The sequence below is a fragment of the Chenopodium quinoa genome, unplaced genomic scaffold (genome assembly GCF_001683475.1).
Source record: "Chenopodium quinoa cultivar QQ74 unplaced genomic scaffold, ASM168347v1, whole genome shotgun sequence".
NCBI classification, from domain to species: domain Eukaryota; kingdom Viridiplantae; phylum Streptophyta; class Magnoliopsida; order Caryophyllales; family Amaranthaceae; genus Chenopodium; species Chenopodium quinoa.
Window position 1 is genome coordinate 2,301,036 of NW_018743920.1, and position 22,220 is coordinate 2,323,255.

Here is a 22,220-nt window from a genome sequence, read left to right on the forward strand (position 1 = left end):
TTGGTATTACAATGGCTAGCTCATCCCTATACAAAATGAAGAGTATTGCAATGGACCTCATTCAGGGAGGGCATGATGAATCATATCACAATCTCAATGTGTACTGTCATTTGCTCAAGGAGAGAAACCCAGGGACAGTGGCATTTTGCACTTGGAAAGCCCTACAGCAACCTGAACACCCTCTCCAATTCAAGTCAATTTTCATCAGCTTTGCAGCACAGTTTGAAGGGTTAATTATGGGATGCAGGGGCTTAGTTGGTGTTGATGGTTTCCATTTGAAAGTCAACTATGGAGGAATTTTATTATCAGCTGTGTATTTAGATGGGAATAATGAAATCTTCCCAGTTGCAGTAGCTGTAGTAGATTCAGAGAAGAAGACAAGCTGGTCTTGGTTCTTTCATCACCTGAAGAACACTCTCACTAGCACAGGAAGGATTGACTGGACTATGTCAGATAGGTAGAAGGTTTGTATTTCTCTATGCAAATTAAGACTAAGTTGTGTGTATTTTATTTATCATAGTCAGTTTAACTAATGTTTCTTTATTTGTGCTAGGGAATTGACCCTACTTTGGATCAAGTGTGGCCAAAAGTTCCTAGAAGATACTGTGCAAGGCATTTATGCAAAAATTTCAAAGCTGATTACAGTCTGCTGCTGTTTTAGGGGGTGACTAACGCCTACTCTGCCTCCAGTCTCAAAAAAGCTCTAGAAAAAATACAGTCTACTGCTGGACTTGAAGCTGTGAAGTGGTTTAAGGAGGTGGGGCCCCTTGATAGATGGACAAGTTGGAAATTTGACTCCCAACTGTCTTCTGATGAGAATACCAAACAATTTTGTTGAAAGTTTTAACAACACTATTGGTGTAGATAGGAGTTATCCCATCCTAACACTACTTGAAGGTATAACATATCTGTTAACACCATCAATGTATATGTTGGTCTTTGATTATTGAATTCACTAATTTTTTTATACCATGACAGGAATTAGGAGGATCGCTATGGTTAGGCATGCTACAAGGCAACAACTGGCTGAGCAATGGGTGGAGGAAGGCATCTGTCCTAACATTAGAGAGAGGGTTAGGGCTTTGACTAAAGAATCCAGGTTATGCCATGCATATCCTTTTGGGAGGGGAGAGTACACTAGTAGAAAAACATAAATGAGCACCGCAAAACAAAACCGGTGCGAAAAAAATAGGCGGGGTTGAGGGAAAGAGTAATCTCACCTATTCAAACCAAACTGGTGCGAAAAAGAGTAAATCGCGGCGGTTCTAACTGAACCGGTGCAACTGTTAATGTTAAAATAAAAAGAACTCGGCCTTTTATCTTCTTTCTTTCTCTTTCCTCAAATCTCTCCTCTTCTCTCATCTACCTCTCTCTCATGTATAACAATGGAGGCTCTTTCCTCAAACTCCTTCTCTCTCCTTCGATCTCCTTGGCCTTCTCCATAACCGCCACTTTCCCTTTTCTTTTCTCTTTTCTTCGATCTCCTTCTCCCTAACTACGGCGCAAGCAACGCCGCTCTCGTTCTCCTTCTCAGTCTGAAATCGGCGTCATTAGAACCAAGCACAACCACCATCGCCGCCGCCGTCAATTTGAACCAAATACAACAACAACAACAACAAACTTGAATCAATTATCGATTCAAAAATCACAAATTCGAGGTTAGGGTTTCTGGGTTCTTTAGCTTTGCATTTTGGTCCAATTATTCATGATAAATGCCTTGATTTTTTTGGATTTAATTTATGAATTGTTCAAAATTGCTGCTGGTCTTGGAGGTTTATGCGGTTAGGTGTTGGCGTTGTGGGTTGTGGGTTGTGGCAGGTTGTAGTGAAGGCAAGTTTTTGGGTGTTGTGTCTCGTGGTGCCTGATATGTTCATTTTATATAGTGTTTTACCCCCGTCCCTTGGTCATAGTTAGGAATATTTTTGGCTCTTTGGAGCCACTTTTATTACTAATATGCGTTTTCTAGTGTTTTCGTAGATTTGGTACTATTTTATAGGGAATTGCAGATTTGGAGCATTTTTCCGGACTTATGATAAGCCACTACGAGCATTTGAGAATTATGACCATATTTCGTAGTCGGTTAGAGACATCAAATCGGTGATTAAGGGCTCGGCAAAGAAGAGACCGAGGCAATGGACCAAGTATTCAAGACGAAAGGTGGAAAACCCGGAATTGGGCTAAGAAAAGCAACCCAAATCAAAGTCCATGTTTGCCCGGGAGCTCGCCCGACCGGGAGGGTGTCTCGCCCTAAGCGCGCCCGGCCGGGCGAGGTATAAGGAAGGAGAGAAGCCCTTCGCCCTATCTCGCGCCCGACCAGGCACGAGTGAAGTTTCAATAGTCAAAAAGGCGGGCCTAGGCAGGCGCGTGTTTCTAAGGATGTTTAGCGACTTTTAATCTTTGTTTTAGCTTAGGTTTCCTAACTTAAGTATAAATATGTTTTAGTTAAGCTAGATAGGGGGACGTTTTTTTCATTAGTTAATTCTCAGTTTTTAGTTTTAGGCTTTTAATTAATACTCTTATTTTCTCTCTCTACACTTTGAGTTTTATGCAATTCATTATTTCCGTTTATTTTGGTAACGATTTCTTCCCTTTTTATTTTCAGTAATTTAATTGCTTTGATTAATTATGCTTTGCTTAATTGCTCTAGTTAGTTTAGTTTTAATTATGTACGAGAAATTTAATTCTAGGGTTTTGGGGATCCATAAATAATTTGAAGGGGTAATTTATTATTATTGATTGTTAATGCTTTGGTTGATTTCCTATTGATTAATTTAATGCTATGCAATTAGATTAGCGCTGGTTTAATTGTATGAGTTATGCAATATTGATTCGAGATTCGAGAGATGAGAATTGATGTATAGGCTTAGTTTCAATAGGCAGGTTAATTTATAAATGGTTGATTCAAGGTTCGAGAGATGCGATTTAATACTGGTAGATTAATTCTGTGATTGTAATACGTAGCGAAAGCCCTTTATGATCTGATCAATTGATGCATTGATAATTGATTGTTGTATTTTACCCAGAAACATTATTTATTGGTGAACCTATACCTTAGGATTTTTATTATTGATTATTCCCTTAGTTTAATTATAGCCTATAGTATAATTCTCGCAATTCTTACTTGTTTCGTGATAATTTAGATTATATTAGTTAATTAGGAATAGAAAGACTTGTTTCCCTGTGGATTCGACCCTACTTAGCTATTTATTTTAGTTAGTGGTTTTAGGAATTACTTTTGATTAGGTAATACGACTTTAGCCTGTCAGTGCCTTAGTAGTGTTGGGTGCTGCGTGTTGCTGATTTTGCTGCTTGTTGCGGCGTTTTATTGTGGGTAAAATGTTCCTGCTACTGCTTATGTTTCTTCTTTGTGTGGTGGTGGTTTCGTGGTTGCTGGGTTGTTTCGGTGTTGCTAGGTGGTTGGGGTGGGTGGTTTCGGTGCTATAGGGTGGTGCTAGTGGTGGTAGGTAGGGGTGGAGGGTTTCGGTGCTGTAGAGTGGTGCTCATAGTTCAATTGTGAGGTTCACTCTCCCTTTCCTCCTGCCTCTCTCTATTATCTCTAGAGTTAAATTGTTGCTAGCTCACGAAAGGTCCTGAAAAAAGCTCCAACTGAGTCTCCTTGTTCGAAATAACTTTGCTTGCTGACATTTGTTGGTGGATTTCTGAAACCCTAACCTCTCTGTTATTTAAGTTTTCTAAATTTATTTTAGTTCTATACTTAGAAGCATGTTTAAGTGGCGGATGAACGATTCATGTTGTATAATAGCATACGTTGCTGGCGAGCTGGATTATTGTTGCTGGTTATTGTTGCTGGATTATGTTGCTGGATTATTGCATGCAAGGGGACTGTTATTGTTATGAATGATGAGCATGTGTACTATTAATGTGCCCAATGAACCTCTTTGAACGGACATGCTGTGTGCTATAGATATCATAATGCATTGAGTCCCTTGGCCGTAAATGGTTACACTAGGATAATCCATATGATGAAGGGACTCACTTTCATCGTACAACTTCTCACTGTGATTTGCTCCGGTTTGTCCGTTGAGGTAACACAGTTTGAGAAGTTTTTGGATGAAAAAAAACCCCCTGATGGATTCATGAATTATTATGTCAGAATTTTTATTCATTTACTTTTCCTCCCCTATTACCGGCATTCCAGGCATCCCCTTAAAGTTTATTGTTTAATGTTTCAATTGGAGTATAATTTCTTCTTCATTTGTCACCTGTATTACTAAGTTACTAAGTTCCCCGACTCTTTTAATTCTACATTGTTGAGTTTTGTGTTTATTACTATCCTACTTAAAAAGCATGAGTTCAAGTGATTCATTACACTCTTCACTTGCAATTGTTGTTGTAATATGGTGATTATTAAGCTACTGAAATCGGGGTGTTACATATACGAGTTGTTGAATTTCAAGTACAAGTAATGTCGCTTATTGTGCTTCCCCTATACATAGAATCTTACGAAATCCTGACTTGATTGTCACCACCTCTTCATTGTAGTTTTGCTTTGCTTTTTTGCTTGCTTCAAAATTACTCAATTCTTGAACTTATTCTCTTTAAATTTCACTTTCTTGTTTGCATCATTTTGTATAATTGAATAATACATGTACATCGGGGTGTTACACACATACACACACACACAAAACCACATTGGAACAGTTGGGTTTATATGTAAGGGTACAATGTCAATTATGATTTTGACGATGCCTTTTTAGAGGAAGAACGGGAAGAAGGGGAGTTTGTTCTTTGAATTATTAGACAGACTGTAGTTAACTTTCAACTTTGAGGCTTGAGGGTTGGTACAAAGGAACCCTTCCAAGAAGGTGGCTTTTATCCAATCTCTCTCCCTCATAGTTTTGTATATGATTCTTTAACAGTTATGGTTACGGTTATCATTTTTTTGACCCCATGAAGCTGTAGAGGGTTGTGGTTTTAGTGGTGTACTCTGTTTCAGCTCTATTGTTTATGACTTAGTATATATGTTAGTTGCTAGCAGCATATAAGGGTCCGTTTGGTAGGGTGTAAAACATTTTCAATGTAAAATGGTTTTCCATGAAAATCATTTTACAATGGAAAACTCATTTTCAAAAAAGTTTTCCGTTGTTTGGTTGAATAGAAAATGATTTTCCATCTTAAGCATTTTCCATTGTTTGGTTGAAGTGAAAATTCAATTGTGAGGGAAAATGTTTTCCCTCCACTTGTGATGGAAAATGTTTTCCTTCTAAATTGGGGGGAAAATGTTTTCAATAGGGTGGAAAATGATTTTCCACCTCAAGTTTTACATTTTAATGTTTTACACTAAACCAAACAATGTAAAATGGGAAAACACTTTTCAGTGAAAATGTTTTACGCCCTACCAAACGGAGCCTAAATAGCCTATTTTTTGTGTAGTGGGAACTAATACTGCACTTTGTTGATTGCTATGGAAATATATTAGAATAAATTTTTTTTAGTGCAATTTTGTGCATTTTATTTATATTCTTGTATTTTTTTTCCCTCCTCTTTTCTATAATTCTATATCTGTTGGTAGTACTTTCTGTTAAAAGCCGACACTTGTAGTAAATTTATTATTCTTCTACTCATACACTCCTTCCTTTGGGGTAATTCTCTTCCAAGCACAACAAGAGGCAGAAAGCAGAACACAACAAGCTGAACACTAGCACTTATTTTGAAACTTTCAGTTTATGCTAATGCAAAGCCTGACACCTGGCTGGACACAAACCTGTGTCAGACGAAATTTATCTATGATAACTGATCAATTCCTTTTTTGATTTTATATTAAAACATTTTACAGCTCTGTGGTGTCTATCAGTATCAATATAATCATATTGGTTTCTGTTGTCTGGATTGGCGTTCAGCTAAAAGTTCTTATGCCTTGTACTTATGAATTGATGCCATTTTCTTTTCATGACACTCATCTAAACTTTTCTTTACATCAGGTTGCTCGGGTGAGAAGTTACAGGTCTGATTCTCATTCTAACAGAGAGAATGATGACACCAACTTCATCTGGATGGGATTAAGCTGCCTGGACATGATTTGGCCATGACTAAAATCTCTGCTCAGCCTAGGCATAAAAAGCAATTGAAAGGAGGGAATGTTGAGAGCAATTTTTTTTATCTTGTTGAATACATCCTTCAGCAGGATGAAGACTGGAAAAGAAAGGAGGTTGTCATCAAAGATCTGAGGGAGATGACAAGCAAGGTATTGCACTACTACAGGGGTGACTTCTTGGATGATCTTCCTGGACTTGTAAACTTCATTATTCTTCTCAGTTTGAGCCCTTAACAGAAAATTGAAGTTGATAAGCTGAATAAGAGGGAAAAAAACAAAATTCAGGAAAACCTCATTGGGTTGTGCAGTCTACACTCACCCAAAGCTCAAACTTTTTTCAGACAATAATCCTGGTTCCGAAAAACGTTTATTTGTGTGTAACCTTGTATTTTATTTTATTGGACGAAAATTGTAATATTACAGCCTTTTTTAATGAAAATATGTAACTTTATATATATGTTAGTTTTTATATATCAATTTAAGTGTAAAAAATGCAAAAAAAAAAAAAAGTATTTTTTTTATTTTTTTGGGGCATTAAGGGCACCGATTTTGAACCCGAACCGGTGTCAATTGTTGTTAAATACCAGAAAGAAAAAAAATTGTGGCAGTATTTTTTAGCACTGGTTAACCGGTGCTAAAACTAAGAATTGCCACCAGTTTTGAACCGGTGCTAAAGTTTTTTTTTTTGCATCCCTCAAATCTAAACCGATGCTAAAGGGGGGTTTTGAACTGGTGCACATTTCATATTTTCTACTTGTGGTATGAAGTGTCTGATGGAAGAAGTATGCTCCCAGTGTCATTGAACAACTGGTCATTGTTTGTGGTAGGGGGCAAGTAAGTGGCATTCCATGTAGGCATGGAATTAAGGCCATACTTGATGCTGGGAAAGATCCAAATGATTTTGTGAGGGAATGGTATTCTGTGGCTAGGTATAAGTTGGCATACAGTGGGAATATATTTCCCATTCCATCCCCTGAGCAATGGCCTGACATAGATGTTCCCAAACTAGTCCCACCTCCAATGAAAAGAAGTGTTAGCAGACCTTCCAGAAATAGGAGAAGAGAAGAAGGAGAGAAGAGAAAAGGGAAGAGGTCTGCTACTGTTCAGTGCAAGAATTGCAAACAACATGGGCATAATGCTACTACTTGTAAGGGTGGTTTGACTAAGAAGGAGATTCTGGAGAAGCAAAGTAAGGCACCCATCACTACAACAAAGGGCAAGAGAACAAGGCAGCAAACCAGCCAGACTAAGATGGATTTCAACTTGATTGAGCAGATGATTGGTACCAGCTCAACTCAGTCAAATGCAGAGTGCTCAAGCCAACCTGTGCTGCCATCTAGGAACAGAAATAGAGAGCCTCCTGCTACTGAAGAGCCTTTCTCTCAGCCTACCCCAACTACAGCTTCTTTGCATAATAGGCAAAAAATAATGAACAGACTTGCCATGTTATGGGCCTCTCTGTTCCAACAGGTCAAGGATGATTTGAGCATGAAAATGGCTTTTTTTGGACACATTTAAACTACTGTTAATATTTTCAAGCTTTTTTTGGGAACAAACTTGGTTGAATTTTGTATTTAAGCCTCATATAAGTTGTGATTATGTTTTGGGCTGTCAAACTTATGATAGGAAATGGTGGATGATTTTTTGGGTGTTAAAAACTGATGTTAGATGTTGGCTGTCAAACTTTTAACATTATGTATATATTGGGCTGTTAGTATTATATATGTTGCCTATTTACGATTGATGTATTGTGGAATTCATTATATTATTACTTTAACAACAACTGAAATAAATTGAAATTTCATTGAACTAAAAAAAAAGGTTTTTCCACCCATTTCATTAACACATAAAAGTAGCAGTAATCTTTCTATTACAATCACTTCACCCTACACTTTTTAACAGCACAATTATGAGTAACACAACATACATAAAAACACCAATTTTAACTACTTCCCTAATGGAGCTAATCAGCTCTATTATTTTCTCCTTCAGAAATGTAATTTCGGTTTCATCAGCCCTTAATGCTTCAAGACCCTGCACATCACCATCATCCATCCACTTGAAAAAGCCGCAATCATTGCACTTAAAGAACGTTTTCCAGGGGTTGCGAGTTGTTGTTGAAATCTTCAACTTCGCTAGTTTTGGAGGGTTGCAAAAACATCGTGTGCTCAAGAATTGCAAGGAACATGATGAATTGGAGGGGAACGAGCAGCGAGAACTAGACATGGCTTCTTGCTTCAATTGAAACTGTAATTACCTACAATGGAACCCTAGAAAAAATGAAAAAAAAATCAGGGGATTTATAAAAGGAGGAAGAAGAAGAAAGGAGGGGGGCAGTGGCTTTTTTGGAGGGAAATATTCCCCCCAAAACTAATAACAGACTACCTATACGCACTCTCATTAAAGTTAACGGAAGCAACTAACGGCAGTTTAACGGCGAGGTCACCATATAGTGACTCTTCGTACTTTTAGGTTACAGCGTAGAAAGTCATATATGTTATGGCACAGCGTAGAAAAGTGATAAAAACGAGGTTACTATGTAGAATAACCCTAATTTTTATTTACTAATAGTAATAACTATTAAATAATAACTAATAATTGTAATTAATTGTAAATTTAATTTTTGTTATTAATATGTAATTATTGCTATGTTATTGCAAATAATATTTGTTACTAATTACGGAGTAGTAAATTTTATTTTGGCATTTGGTTTTAATTTGTAAATATTTAGGATTATCAATATTGTTTTTTTTTAAAAAAATTTGATTTCAATAATATATTTTTTGATAGTAAAATTAATAGTAATAATAATTGAAATAATAATAATTATTATTAGAATTATGAATATAATAATCGAAAATTTTATTCTTATATTAGATAGCGACAAGGTGGAAAATTGATCACGGCGACCGATGTGTTGACTGATTCGGGGCCGCGACACACTCGAGCCCGAAACATCGATGCCTCTGTTAGGAGAGAGAGGGATGCTGCACAATTGGGAAAGACTGTTGTTCATAGTGCTTCTGATGATACATCTGTTCCTTTTGACGACGAGCCTGATGATGGACGAGCTAGCGAGTCTAAGGAGATGGCGACGGAGAAGTTTGAGGGTTATTTTGATCAGAGTGGTGGGCATGATGACACATCAGGTGTAGTGGTAGCTAGAAGGGCTAGAGATGGTAGGTTTGTCGCTTCTAACACCGGTAGCACCACTAGTAGACGCCGTACTAATAAACGTCAAAGACAAATTGATGATGATTCTTGGATAGTGAAGGAGGACATGCCCGGTGGGCCACTGGATGGTAGTGTTTTTCCTAGTTTCGGAGGCCATGTTGCTCGTATGATATGGGAAGGAAAGGAGAGAAACTTGCTAACGTGTCAGATAGGGAAAGAGCATGTAACAAGCTTCAATCATGGTTTGCCAGGCTTTCACCCGAGCAGGTTGTAGTAGTTGAGGGTACATGCTTGTCATACTTACCTCAGTACATGTTTGCACACCTTGATATACCTCTTATTAGTGCATTTGTTGAGCGGTGGCAACCTGACACTAACACATTTCACTTCCCTTTTGGAAAGATGATTGTTACTTTACATGATGTTTGACACATTTTGCACATCCTAGTGGATGGGCGTATAGTTTCCGCTCAGGGTACTACTGAAGATTTGCTCATCATGCTATGCAGTTGCTTAGAATGGATAGGGATACACTTTTGGCACCTCCTACACCGCACTATTATAGTGGTACGATTTCCATTGTCAGCATTTGCTAAAGTGTAGTCCTGATACGCAAATTATGGGTTACATGTTACTATTGCTTGGTTCTACGTTGTTTGTAGACAAGAGTGCTAGTAGGGTACGACCAGCTGACATCCTCGAGCTCATTCAGGGTGTGGATGATATTTCAGATTACGCATGGGGAGTTGCCACTTTGGCGAATTTATATTGCCAATTAGGGATTGTGAGCAGGGGTACCTGCTCAGGCATTGCTGGTTGTTTGACACTACTACAGGCTTGGATATATGAGCAATTCCCACCGTTTTGACCTCATAAGGAGCGGTTAGTTTGTGCACCTCATGGGGCTCGTGCCTCTACTTGGAGTACCAAGAAGGAGGGTTTGTATGATGCTCGGTTAAGATCTTTTCGTCAGCGGTTAGACGAGTTTGATTCGAACATGGTAAATTCTAACACTTTCTACATGTTTTCATTAATCAACTATTAATGGACTTTAATTTATTCATGTATTTACTTCATTTCCTGTAGGTCGTTTGGCTACCTTATGGTCTAGAGCTAGCCTCAGATGTTCCTAGTATTGTATTTACTGGATGGCTTCGTTATCGAGATGTCATTGAACCGTACATGCCAGATCGTGTCTTACGTCAGTTTGGTTATGTACAGACGATTCCTATGCCTATTAACCGTCTAGATTTTGCGTACAGGCCCGCGGATTCGAAATTGTATGAGGTTAAGTGGAATGTCTCGAGTGTTGAGAATGCTTGGACCTTGTATCCTAGAGGTTTCCGGTTGATTCTTGCAGAGTTCTAGCGCGCTCAACATTCCTCTGATGTTGCAGATGGGTATTATGACTGGTTCAATGACGTTTCACATATCTTTGTTGTTCCAAAAGTGGATGCGGTGTTGCCTGCAGTTCCTGATAGGACACTCCTAGTTTATGTAAGTTAATATAATTTTGCTTCAATTTTATTTCAATAATTAATCTAGTTTTGGTACTTGTTAATAAGAAATTTGTAGTGGATGGGACGGATTGCTCGGGCCATTAAGGGTTGCGTCGATTGTCATCCACGTGTTGCTGAAGTGTTGAAAGAATGGGATGAGTATGCTGGATGATTATGTTTCATTGATGCACTTTTTGATTTGTACTTGATGATTTGCTACTATTTTTTGTTTTAGATTATGTTATGTAATTGATGGACTTGACTATGTTACTATCACTTTTAGATAATTTTATGTACTAGTCTTTTTTTTTTTTTATAATTTAATTTGCCTAAATTGTTAAGCAACTTCTACACATAAGCATATAACATAAGCAATTTCTACACGTAAGAATATTACATTAAAAATGTAGGAAATTTCTTAAAGCTAATCCCAAAAATTTGCAATTAGGTACAAATCATCGGGCAAGTCCATGTAATGGTTCACGCCACAATGTCCACCGTTCCAAGTGATACGGTCAATTTCTTGATCCAAGCCTCCGGAATACAAATGTATGTACTCTGGTCGATTTGCTTTCACCTCGTTTACAATTAGATACCGAGCCTGTATCCAATTATCTTGCCCACCTAATAAAAATTTAAACAACAAAATGTTAAGTAAAATCATTGGAATATAATGTGAAACTAACTTTATGCAAAGGGTTACCTGAGAAAAAGTCTGCAACACATCGAAATCCACAATTTCCGGCCCCCATTACATTGTTCCAATCCTCCACAAATGGTTTGATGATATCTGGAAGTCCGTAAAGGTACGGAAAATCTGAAATGTCTCTTGCTCCTGAAAAATAATGAATTGTTATTTTTGTAGTTCATGTGAATATCAAAGTATAGTAAAAACAAACAAAAAAAATTACGAAGCATAAAAAAAACTTACCTCGACCCCACAGCGACCACCATTACCACGTCCCCCATTACGACCTCGACGCCCACGAGTTCCACGTGTATACTCCCACGCACTACGGTCACGTCGTGTACTAGTTTGTGATGGTCTCTTTCTAGTAGTCGTGTTCCTGAGCGGCTCATTAACATCCGATTGATCGGAATGGAGATGTTCATCTATTAGGCAAGATACAGAACGCATGACTGCAGGGTCACTTCTACTGACCTCACGCACAAGATTCTCAAAAAACCGATTGTCCCGTGACTAAGGAACGGGGTCTTCCAATGGAGTCGGAACACAACCGTCCTCACCAATCACTAGTGTCCTATAAAAGGGGTGCACTTGGTCTAAATAGAAGTATGTCCCCAAATCCATGGCACGACGTATATCACATGCACAAGGAATCTGATGAGTCGTCTTATAAACGCATCCACACTGAACATTCACCTCATGACTTAATTCTCTCATTCTTTTCTTCTCATTCACCAACAACAACATACAATGGTGGGAGGTACGTCCATTAAGATGTTGCAATGGCATAACATTATACACTCGGCCATGACTACGTTGACATCGCTCAAGTGCTTGCTTAATCTGTGTGACCTGATCTTCAATCGCTTTGTTCACCTTGGCCCATACAGAATCGAGAGAACTAGTTGAAGTTTCCAACCACCCCTTCAAAGATGAATGTGCACTTTCTACTCTACAATTGGTGGTATTGCCGAAGTGAAGCACACCATTGGTCCAAAATGTCACAATTTTCTCCTTATGATTGTCTAACCAAGTATTCTTCACATAAGAAATCACAACAGGAAATGCTGCATAAGATTCCTCTATTTACCGAACCGCTCTATTATAATCATCCAATGTAGTGGCATTGAGAATTGGATTCCACCTCGTCAACCACCCCTGGTCTTTATTATTCGTTATTTTACCAACTCTATGCTCTACATCCTTGTTAATATTCCATGTGCATAGTAAATGAGCAGTGTCGGGAAATATTTCCCGAATAGGAGTCATCAAACCCAACTCACAATCGGTTATAATAGTCGTAGGCGAGACATCACTACCAATCAGTAACTTCAACTTATCCATCACCCATGCATAGCTCGCAGCGCTCTCATCCTTCATAAAAGCATACCCGATCAAGAAATTCATGTTACAAGGGTAACACCAACGAGTTCCAATAAAGGCATTTTGTATCTGTTTGTCTTGTAAGTTGAATCAATGTAACGACCCATGGATACGTGCGTAAGAGCGCTAGTGACGTAGGATGTGCCATGAATACATGGGTCAAAACATTCGTATCCGGGGCAACCAAGCTCCAATGTGTATAATGCCACTCGATACCAAGTTCAAGGAAATATGTAACAGTAGCTCTACCATCAACTTCTTCATGTCTTAACTGATCCCTAAAGTTGTAAATGTGCCTACGATTGGGATGGTCATTAGGAAACTCCTTCTGCACAGCCGCTAAGATATTTTGTGGCTTCACTTTTGCATCAGTCAAGTCACGAACAAGTTGCTTCGCACCCGGACTAAGCTTGCTCATTTGTCGATTGCTTTCTTCATAGAAAATTAGCTCATGATTGCGTTTACCATATACATCGGGTCCTAAGACAATCTGCCATCCTTCATCATCAGAAACTTTGTAACCCTTGATCAAAAACTTGCAACCGCAATATTGAGTTTTTGTGTTCGGGCGTTGCGCAACACTCAGATCTCTATTTTTTCCTCTATCTCGAGCACCACGATTGCATCGCAAATATAACCGTCCGTTATAGTTGTATGTATGCACAATTTGAAACTTGAGTGTTATTGCAATGTCTTTCGCCCATCGTGACAATTTTTTGGTACGTTGGAAATAATTGGTCGGTCTGAAAGTGTACGTAATAATTTACCCCATCGCCACCAAAATCTTCAATCGGATCCTATTAAAAAATAAAAAATACAAATTTAACAAATTTTTTTTTTGGACATTTAAACTATTAAATACATGATATAAATTATAATAAAAATTAACTTCAAATAAATTAAATCCATTAGAAAGCAACAAATAAAATTAAAAAAATCATCGAAAATTTACTAATTAAATTAAATGTAGTTTTTAATTTTTAAGTATTATTTAAAAAAAAATTAAAAGGTACACGACCGCATGTAATATGCAACTATACCATGTTATAGTCGCCTGTAATATGCAACTATACCATGGTATAGTCGCTTGTAATATGCAACTGTACCTTGGTACAGTCACATGTAATATGCGACTCTACCATGGTGCAGTCGCATATTACATGCGGTCACGCCATGGTATAGTTGTGTATTACATGCAACCGGGTACATCGAAAATTGAAAAAAAAAAAAAGGTTCGACATATACCTGACTCGACGGCGTCGAAGGTTCGTCGTCCCCATCAAGTGCCTCCGATATGAACGCCGACAGTCGTCGACTCATTTTAGTGATCGGAAAGTACAATGTTGGTGGTCAACCGTCGTGGAATCGGTCAAGCTGGTTGTCAAGGTGGAGTCGTGGTGGTGGATGGTCAAGGTTAGTGGTGGTATGGGTGGTGGAGCTGATGGTTAAGGTGGAGCCATGGCTTGAGTAAGGTCAAGTTGACAGTGATTTTAAGGTGGTGGGACAAAGTTAGTAGTGGTTGGATTATTATGTCATTTTCAAAATTAAAAGGGGCATGAAGGTCATTTAATACCATAGCTTGAGTAATTCCATTGTGGCAAATAGCAATTCATTTTTTTAATGATGGAGGAAAGGAAAGGATCACCACCCTCAAAGTATATCTAGTGGAGATGAACCCCCAACCTTAAGAGCACTATCACCAAAGAAAAAAAAAATCCCTCTTCACTCTCTCTCTCTCTCTCCCTCTCTCTCTCTCTCTATACCTTTCCCTCTCCTCCACATCAGATTTTTTTAAGAAAGAATTTTTTTCATCCCGCCAACAACAAATCCAAAAAATTTCTCACCATTCTCTTTCTTACTTTTTACTAAACCCCACTATATTCTCTCTCTTACTTATTTTCAATTTTCATTTTATTAATTACTATCCATAATATTTGCTACCATATAATTGACAATAATTACTTGTAATTTATTAAAATTATGTCTTTAATTAATTACGAACTAATTTAATAATCATGATTAATTTAACGTAGTTATAAATTAATTACGAACTAATTAAATAATCATGATTAATGCTGTTAGAATTAAGCTCTTCCAAAAAGTGACACGTGTAAGAAGATCATTGGCTAACATTTAATCTCAATACAACCTTTGCAATTGTACCGTTGAATAAATGTTGCATGGTTACTTTTTTGGTGGGGCCCACACGAAATTCATCAAAAAAATAAAAAAGATATAACAAAACTTGCGCACCTGCCCCACCATTTGTCAGCAAATATTAGTAAGATGAAATGTGAGAATTTTTGCTCCAAGAGAAAAAATTCCCAAAATTCTCTAGAATTTTTATGAGAAATTTTATTGGTGGGGTTATATTTTGGGCGAAAAAAAATTCTAGAGGAGAAAAAATTCTTTGCTGTAAGTGCTCTAAGGTTGGAAGATGCAATCCTTATTCCTTACCACTAGATCACAAAAAATATTAACGAGTATATTAGATTTTTTAATGATAGAGAAAGGGAAAAGGATTCCCACCCTCAAAGTATCTCTAGTGGGGATGAACCCTCAACCTTAAAGTTGGAAGATGCAATCCTTACCAATAGACCAAGCTTAATTTGGATAATATCAACAATCAGTATATTATATTTACGATCAAAATTATTACATACGGTACTTTAAAATACTGGGTTTTTTATTTTTATTTTTATTTCACCAAAATAAAGTAGTTTTAATTAATTGCAATGTTTTATGAAATAACTACAAAGTAATAAGTGTTACTCAAACTATTAGGTGCGGCAGTTCACACCAAATGTTTTGTGCAGCGGCGGAGGCGATGACGATGACGATGATGACGACAATGACGATGACGATCTAAAAATGGCGATTTGCGATTAGAAACCCTAGATGTGAAGCAACGACTTCCTTTGGCTGCTGGGTTCGGCACTCCGCCTGAAAAGGACGACCTGAAAATGACGATCTGAGATGGCGGTTTACGTGGTTGGGCACTTCGCCTGGCTGCGCGGCTGACTGTGGCTGCTGGTAGGGGTGAGCAAAAATTCTGGGTACCCGGAATCGGTTAGGAACCGGCGAGTTCGGATTCGGAATTGGACCCGGTGGTTCCAATTCCGGGTACTCCCTCCGTGTTTTAATAAGTGTTACACTTACCAAATGCGTTCGTGTTTTAATAAGTTTTACACTTCCTTTTTTGGCAAAAAATTACAATTTAATATTATATCTCTCTCCTCTCATGGTCCCCACCCAACCCACTACTACTTTTTTAATTATTTCTTTCCTCTCACATTCATTATTTTTCAATAAACTATTAACCCCACTATCTTTCTTTTACAATTTTTTAATACTCCAACTACTCCACTTACCCCTTATTTTATTTAAGTCAATTAAATTGCCTAAAATTATGTGGCGGTCAAAGTATAACACTTATTAAAACACGGAAGGAGTAATAAATTAAGGAACCGGTTGCAACCGGTTCCAATTCCAATTCTCAATTTTTTGGACCTGGAACCGGTTGTTACCCAATATATGTTAAACTAAATATATTTTTAAAATAAAAATAGGTTGAATGTATCTAGTTAGTAAAATAAAAAAATATATATATCATTAGTACCTAATATAAATAAATTAGCTTCATGCATACATATATAAATATAAGTATTAAACGCTAAAAATGAAAATGCATCAAAACAAGTATTATAATTTTTATTAGATTTTAAAAATCATGCACATAAGTGGGTACCCAGAACCGAAACCAGTACCCGACAGTTCCAATTTCTAAACTTTAGGACCCGGTTGAAGTGGTTCCAATTCCAATTCCGAATTTTAGGACCCGGTCCCAACCAATTCTGGGTCCGGTTCCTAAAATTTTGACCGGGTACCTGGTTTTCTCACCCCTAGCTGCTGGGACGGTGGTTGCTGGGTTCGGTGGCGGCGACCTGGCGTAGGCTTGAACAGCGGCGGCGAAAACGACATGGCGAGGGGTGGTCGGACTGATTTGTGGAGGAAGAAATTAGGGGGAAGTAAGGAACGAAGGAGAAGGACTGAGGATTTGGTGTAAGGATTTGGCGTGAGGAACAAGGAGGAGAAGAAGAAGTAGAATGATGTTCTATAAAATTAAATAAATAAATAAATAAAAGAATGATGCATATAAGCCAAAAAAAATTAACATATCAGCTAATAAATGTCTTATATTAGTCAATATTAGGGACATATCAGACATTAATAAAAACGTATCAGCTAACAAAAGGAACCTATCAGCCAACAAAAGATACATATCATCTAACAAGAGGAATATATCATCCAACAAGAGGTACTAATCAGCCAAAAGACGAAAAATATCAACCAACAAATGAAGTATATCAGCCAACAAAAGGATGAAATCAACAAACAAAAGCAACATGTAAGCCAACAAAATAAACACATCAGCCAACACAATGAAACATATAAGCCAACAATTAAAATATACATATCATCCAACAAAATAAAGATATCAGCCAACCAAAGAAATATATTAGCCAACTGATGTCTGATAGCTGCCAACAAAAGGAACATGTCAAAAATTTAAAAAAAAAAAAGAAAAAGAAAAAAAAAAAAGAAAAAAAAATATCAGCTAACAAAAGGAGTATATTAGCTGTAATCCCCCGTATTTTTAAATATTTTATAAATGAAATTTTATTTTATTTACAATATTTATTTGTATTTTTCCAGAATTTAATTTTCAAATTATTAATTTGGGTCAAAAATTATTTTAGGCTAAATTAATTTATGAACCTATATAATACAATTCATTGTTATAAAAACAAAGTCTAACCCATTTGTTTATTTAATTGGCCCATTATTTTCATGAGGCCCAATCCTATCCTACAATTCTCTCCTATAAATACCCCATGAATCCCCAAATTTTCCCCCACATAAAAAGGTTAGTCTTATTTTCTTCCTCCTTTATTTCTTATTATTTTCATAAATCTTAAGTAATTGATTTTTGGGTTTTGGTTTTTTATTGCTTGAAATTAGTTTATTTAGTATCAAAATCATGTTTTTGATGTTTTAAACTAATAATTTCAGTTTATAATTGTTGTTTTAAATTTCAGATTTTGTAATTTTAAACCTAGGGTTTTAATTTAGTTAAATTGGGATTTTAGGGTTCTAATGATCAATTAATTTGGGGCTTTTGTTCCTATTGAATTTCTAATGATTAATTAAGCATAAAAATAATTTTTTAATTTTCCGTAATCAACTTATGATCTCCGTTCTTAATTTATTTTTAATCACGTTTTAATCACGTTTAGATTCTAACTCGTCTAATTTTTACAAAGAAATAGTGTTTTTCGTGTGTAAACGACGTTTTAATCAAAATTTATTACCTTTGGTAGTATGCACCACCCTCGCATGGCCAAATTCAGCCTCTAAATATGTTTTTCGGGCAGTTTTTGATTTTTAATGAAGGTTTAATGTTTAAAATAAATTTTCATATTTTTATAAAGCTCTAAACTTTCTGTAATTTTATGAATAAGTATGTATTTTAATGTTTTTATGTAGGAAATTTTAAGAATTATATATAAGCTTTTAATTTTAGCAAAAGGTAAGGTTTTAAAGTGTTGTTTAATTGAATTTTGAAAGTTTGATTGAGTTTTTATGAAACTAATTGAATTCTAATTATATATTTCAAGTTTAGATTGTTGTATTCATACATCCTACTATTAAATAAAATTTTTAGATTTTTAATCTTGGTTTTAAAGGTTTTAAATCATGGTTTATGATGGATTTTTAGATTTTTAACATACTAACCTACTACATAATGATTATTTGTAGAGGAGATGTTTATGAGGTTGCTTTATATTCTTAAATTAAATTTTCAGATTATAATCCTTACTTTAAAGTTGCTGGAATTTTATGTTATAAGCTTTATTTTCATGATTTTAACATATAGATTTATAGTTGAACTATTAAATTATTAACTTTGACTATTGTGAGTAATTTAAAAGCATTATTTCAATGGTTTAAGGGGTTTTAAAGTAAGTTAGTATTGCTGTAAATTATATTGCTTGGGTATTGATTGAATTATTATTGTTTGGTTTAGGAGAGGACTTTGTAGAAGACGATTTTTGGTTCCTAAAGTGGCCAACCAACTCGTTTACTCAAGGTATGTACAAGGATACGAAAACCTTGACTCTAGAAGCATGTTTAAGGACTTGGCAGACTTAGAATCATGTTAGGAAACTTGTGGATTGGTTGGAATTGTGTGGTAGTAAGTTTGATTGGTGAATAATGTGATGATTGGTTTTGTTTCATGTATGAGAATTGCGTATTAATTTATCTTGTAAGCATTATTTATGCATTAACTTGCAAGATGAGCTTAGAGGCAAAGGTACGTGAATATGCGGAATGAATTATTTTATTACTCGTTCATGATTATTGAAGTGGAATGAGTAAAGGGAGAATTAAAGTCTTATAAGACGAGGTTGAGGATTGAGGTGCCTTATGCACTTAAGGTGTTTATATATCGAGGTAGTTAAAGGATTCAACACTAAGTATTGTTTGTCACTAATAAATCAAGAATTGAATTAGAAATTTGAATTGTTTGAATGATTGATGTATGATTGGTTGTACTGTTTTGCATTGAGTCATCACCAAGTTTAAACTGGTAAATCACGTAAAGTGCAAGAAGGATGAGCAGTAAAACTCTGGATTTGTGCACATCTGGAGTATTGACAATCAGGGGTTGGGGTTCACGGGGTATTAGCCGTGTACTTTTTAGAGGTCGTCTGATCTAAGAGTCTCTTGTTTTTAAATACTTTTTAAAACTATAAGGAGTTAGATGAGATCTCATACTAGCTATGGCCACGGAGTCGCGCCCGCCATTGGATGTTTATTGATGTTTCCAAAAAGAGGCATGGGGTTTTTCTTTTATTGATGTTCCGAAATGGAGCATGGGGAGACAACCTTGTCTATTGCTTAATCCAACCAATGAATGAAATGAATTATTGTTAGTAATTAGTGAGGTCTTAGTAATGTTAACAGTTGAGGCGTGTGTGTTTGAGTCAATAATTAGATTGTGTGTGCTGATTGATTTTAGTAACATGTTAGGGATTCTTTGTTATATTTCGTAGCTTGTATGTACTCAGCCTTGCTAACTACGTGCTTTCGTGTGTCTTTTCTTGGTCATGGTCTTCGTCTTTTCAATGGCCCTATAATGATCCAATTTTTACACTTGTAATATTGGGGAGCAGATTAATCACAGGTTTTTACATAATCAGATCTTGCATCAAGGTGGTGGGATTTTGAGTGGAGTGTTGGATATTTCCACAGTTTATTACATTTCATAAGTTTGGATTTAATTAAACTCTGGTTTGATTTATTTACTACTTTTATTGGGTTTTGAATAAGGGTCTTAACGGTTCCAACTTGTAAGACTAAATTTGGTTTTGAAACTTATTGATAACTAAGTTAGTTTTTCCGCTGCTAAATTCTGAACTAGCCTTAACGTTTGAACATGTGGCGGTAGCACGTTAGTAATTCTCTTGCAGATTGTTAAAGGTATTTACAGGTTTTTAAAGAGAGAATTATTAGGGTGTACATTAGCCAACACAAAAATCATATCAGCCAATAAATGAAACATATCGGCCAAGAAATGAAACACATCAGCCATCACATGAAATATATCAGCCAACAAGAAAAATATCTCTGCCAGCTTGCCATACGCACAATTTGCGTGCGGCAGTCTGATGAGTCTATTTTATATATATTTTTATTCCCCGTCCCACGGTTATATTTGTGCTTAATTGAGCTATACGAAGCTATTTTTATTACTAATATACGTTTTCTAGTATTTTTGTAGAGTTGGTATTATTTTGTAGGAATTTGCAGAATTATGACAATTCCCAAATTATTAGCCACTACAAAGATTATAGAGTCGGATCATTTTTATGACCGTATATTTAAAGCCCAAGACCGAGTTAAATAAATTTAGTTCGATGATTAAGGGCTTCATACGTGAGGAGGTTCAAGATTCCAAGTTACTAACACAGACCAACCAAGGAAGAAGAATTGGGCCAAAGTTAGAGGCCCAGTCACGTTCACGCTCAAGAGCTAGGCCGCGAGTTTACTCCAAGCAACTGGGCCCGATCGGGTGAAGAGTACTACAGCTGGACGCGCCTTTATCCTTGGGCCTTACTCCAACTGTTCAACTTAATGTCGGTTTCTGACTTTAACTAGCCTTATTCCAATTCACGCAATTATATATATTTGAGGACTTAGTTTAGCTTAGGGGGTTGGCAGCTTTATTTTTTCCTTGGTTTTAGTTTTGTTATTTCCGTAACTTGTTCAATTCTTAGTTTAACTTTAGTAGGATATTTTATATTATCTTTAGTTCAGTTTTCTTTCATCGGCAGCTTAGAAGATTCATTATTAGTTTTTGTTCTTTATTAGCTTTCATGTTTTTGGTTTAGTGGAGATTTAATGTTATTTGTAAACTACAGCTATTACTTTAATTTTCTTATTATTATTGCTTTTCTTTAGTCTTTGTTTTTATTATTTTCATATTAGTTTTATAATTATTGTTTTAATCATACTTAATTTAATCGCTTTGACTAGTTTAGTTTTAATTATGCACGAATAGTTTAATTTTAGGATTGTTGGGGATCCATGATTAATATAAAGAAATGATTTATTATTATTGATTATTAATGTTTTCGGTCAATTTCCTATTGATTGTTATAATGCTATGCAATTAATTTGCGCAAGTTTAATTGTATGAGTTATGCAATATTGATTCGAGATTCGACAGATGAGAATTGATGTTTAGGCTTAGTTTCAATAGGTAGAATTAATTTATAAATGGTTAAGTCAAGATTCGAGAGATGCGATTTAATACCGCTAAGTTAATTCTGTGATTATAATATGTAGCGAAAGCCCTTTATAATCTGGTTAATTTATGCATTGATAATTGATTGTTGTCTTTCATCCCGAAATATTATTTATTGGTGAACCTATGCCCTAGGCCTTTAAGTATTGATTATTCCTTTAGTTTAATTATTGTCATAGTATAATTCTCACAATTCTCACTTGTTTCTTGATAATTTAGATTATAATAATTTATTAGGAATAAAAGAACATTGTTTTCCTGTGGATTCGACCCTACTTCCCTATTTGCTTTAGCTAGAGGATTTAGGTAATTCTTTTAATTTGGTGATACGACTTTAGCCTGTCACAGTCCGCACTCAATACCTTCTCTAAGTGTTATGGTACTAAAATGGCGCTAGTCGTTTTAGCCTATGATAATCTTAACCTTATAAGCTGAAAGGGATACCAAATGCCTCAAAAGGTCCAAACAAGCCAAAAACATTGCAAGGACTCATTAATTCATTATCACCACTCATATGCCAACATAAATATCCTTCCTAGGGCAGAGATA

At 36.1% G+C, this 22,220-nt stretch overlaps 1 long non-coding RNA gene across 1 annotated transcript; it reads left to right on the forward strand.

Moving 5' to 3' along the window:
- The first annotated feature begins 1,046 nt into the window (after positions 1–1,046).
- LOC110687873 lies at positions 1,047–21,826 on the forward strand. Its single transcript, XR_002504478.1, has 3 exons — positions 1,047–1,658; positions 18,483–18,485; positions 21,816–21,826. It is a non-coding gene; the product is annotated as an uncharacterized LOC110687873 (long non-coding RNA).
- Positions 21,827–22,220: the final 394 nt, after the last annotated feature.